This window comes from Erithacus rubecula (genome assembly GCF_903797595.1).
Source record: "Erithacus rubecula genome assembly, chromosome: 3".
Taxonomy (NCBI): domain Eukaryota; kingdom Metazoa; phylum Chordata; class Aves; order Passeriformes; family Muscicapidae; genus Erithacus; species Erithacus rubecula.
Genome location: NC_136689.1, coordinates 145,847,664 through 145,850,770, shown reverse-complemented (window position 1 = coordinate 145,850,770; position 3,107 = coordinate 145,847,664). Strand labels below are relative to the sequence as shown.

The following is a 3,107-nucleotide window of genomic DNA, read 5'->3' as shown; positions in this document are numbered from 1 at the left end:
CTTTTTGTTGCCATGTCCATACTGTGCCTTACCCAGTCATAATTCAGCTTCTGGTTCAAATCACTCATCTGAGATGCTCAAAATAATTTACAGACATTCATTTTATCTCTCAAAGCCTGTATGTGGAGAGCATAAAATGACAGAGAGAGAAAATGAGGGCAGAGTAATGCTGAGTTCTCAAAGGTGTTTGCCTTATCATCCCTCAAATCCATGGAGGGAACACTTGGCCTTGGATCCCAGATTCTCCTTAGAGGGGGACACTCTCCTTCAGCTCCTGTGAATTCTGTTCAGCCTGCAGTATCCAGCTAAACATCTCCTCAGGTTCTCAATCCTATCTCCTATAGTCAGAAATTAAAGGGCAAGTTAATTAATCCAGGAGATTCTGGGTGAGGGACCCCTTTGTCCTGCCTGGTCCCACAGGGATGACAAACCCTGCAACAGCTTGTGGGGCTGAGTCAGGCCACTGCCAGCCCTTGGAGAACCAGCTGCAGGTTTATTTTAATAGAAGAAAAATAAAGACAATGAAAATTTTCCCCCTCTCACCAAAATTTTTTTTTTTTTTTTTTTCTTCCCATGAAATGATACCTAACATGACTATTTAAGGTCAACCAAAATCTTTAACACATAAATACAAACAATACTTAAGATCTAATGAGGCATTTTTGCTTTCCAGGTACTTTCATAGCATCTACTCAATAACACTCATAACATAAAAATTGGTCTAGAGATGAGAAAACTCATTAATTATATGTGTTAAAAGCTCAGTTTAAGGATATAAAACAACTTGTAGATTTTTCTGGAGAATGTTGAATACTTGAAGTGTCATAGCAAAATCTGCAGTTCTACCATAAATAAAAAGCCTGCATACACAAACACAAATGTTCACTTGCATATCTATAGAGAAGAGAGAGGAGAAACATAACAACATTTACCAATTCATAAATGTCCTGCAGAGATGTGTAGGGCAGTGCCTCCTGCATGGTGGCTGATTTGAAGGTGAGAGGTACAAGTCCCTGTTCTTTATTCCTTGCTGCAAAACAAACCTGGAAATTGCTGAAAAATAGCAGGAAAATGGATATTAGCAGGTAGCATGAAGGTCTGCTTATAAAACCAGCCTATAGTTTTAAAATAATTGTTGGCTCTGTTCCTCTGCTGGGATTCATCTTCTGCTAAATTTGTTTTGTCATGAGCAACTTGCTATGTTAAATCACAGTTTATTGTAAAATTCCAGAGTTTCTTTCAAAATATGAAACCTTGTCTCAACTACTCCTGTTATCATCCTTTATTTTGGTTATTCATTGGCAAAAGGTTTTATGTGTTCATAATAAGCTGTTTCATGAATTTCCAAGATCCTCTGCTATCCAGCATTAGGCCTGGATAACTTTTTCATATTTCACCCATTTCACCCAGCACTTTTGCTAACCTACAACTTTTTTTTTTTTTTTTTTTCCTCAAATATGAGCTATTCTGGAGTTTGCATTTTTCCTACTTTCCCTCTGAGCCAGGTTTTCTCTAACAACCAGATGGCTGTTAAAAAACAGGGAGGCTTTTAGGTGGTCTTTATGAATAATATTTTAGTAAAATGGTACAGCTGCTTATTAGATGGTCAAATAGAGATTATGTCAGGGTACAGAAAACATGCAATTAACTAATAAACAGTGACTGAAAATATAACCCTGCAATTTAAAAAAATGTTTTCATTTCAATTTGCTGCTTATTGCTGGAACAACAGCAAAGGACTTTATAGCATATGTTTTTAAATCTTTATATTGTTCATAAAATATGGTCTTTTACAGTTTCACTCAATAAATACACTGAACCAAGTCAGTATTCTGAAGCCATATTTGTAAATTAATCAGAAATAACATGCTGTGAACCAGTTTGAGATGTGAGAAGTATTGTGTTAATCCACTGCTGAAACAGCAAGAGAATGGTTATTCTACAAGTAGATATTCACAACTTCATGTGCAGGTTGCAAATCAGTTTAGTAACCCTCCCTGGCACAGGTACTCCCTCAGAGGAGCATCTAGCAGCTGCCTAAATTGGATCTGTGGCCAGCTGGTCAGTCCTATAATTGAGTAAAGGAATACAGAAAACACTAAAGTGCTACAAGGATAGAAGTGTAAAATGAAACAGATGGGATATAGTCATTCCACCTCACTGGAAGATTCAAGACAAAAAAAAGCAAAAACAAAAACAAAACCAAAAAAAAACAAACGACAACAACAACAAAAACCCTAAAAACAAAACAAATAAACTAAACAAAATTGCTCTTTGGAGTTCTAATTTAATCTTAGTCTGCCAGATTGTTGAACATAAAGACCATACTTCTATAATATACCTATTAAAAAAAAAAAAAAAACAAACCTGAAACAAAGGTAAAATTTCAAGAACTGGTAGGTGCATGATTAAGTTTAAGAGATTTGTTTATATAACCCCTAACATTTTTAGTTTAACATCCCAAACATTCTTTTAGAATATTTACAAAGAAAAATAAAGTACAATTTGTATTTGTGATTGTGGTGGGTGAACACCAGGTGCCCACTAAAGTTGCTTTGCCACTCCCTCCTCAACTGACCAGGGGAGAGAAAAGAGAACAAAAGGCTCATCAGTTCCATCGTGGACAAACAGACTTGATTTGGGGGAATTAGTTTAATTTATTTCCAATAAAATCAGACCAGAATAATGAGAAATGAAACCAAATTTCAAAACACCTTCCCCCCACATATATTTGTAGAGATGACTCACCAGATGAAATTTTGGCATGGGTTTCCTGTTATTTTTCATAGACACACACACACACCTCTTTCCTGCTCTGAAAAAAATAAGTTGTGTGGTAAGATACTGCTCTGCTGTGCCCTTGCACTTTCATATGATTCAAATCCACAGATCTTTCCTCAACAGTGCATGCAGAATGTCTCCAGTCCTTCCCAAAGGATGAGTGTAGGAGGCAGACCTTACCCCTTTTTGAGGGGCCCCATGGAAACAGAGCTCTCCTGAGAACCATAAAAACACTGATCATGGGGTCAGTAAGGTAGGAAAATACCTTTAAGATGGTCAATTCTGACACTTGACCAACCACCATATCAACTAGAGCATGGCCCATG

The 3,107-nt window shown here is 36.8% G+C and overlaps 1 long non-coding RNA gene across 1 annotated transcript; it reads right to left on the bottom strand.

Moving 5' to 3' along the window:
* Positions 1-241: 241 nt before the first annotated feature.
* On the bottom strand, positions 242-2,795 carry LOC306799184. Its single transcript, XR_013773549.1, has 3 exons — positions 2,749-2,795; positions 933-1,053; positions 242-338 (listed from the first exon to the last, which is right to left on the bottom strand). It is a non-coding gene; the product is annotated as an uncharacterized lncRNA (long non-coding RNA).
* Positions 2,796-3,107: the final 312 nt, after the last annotated feature.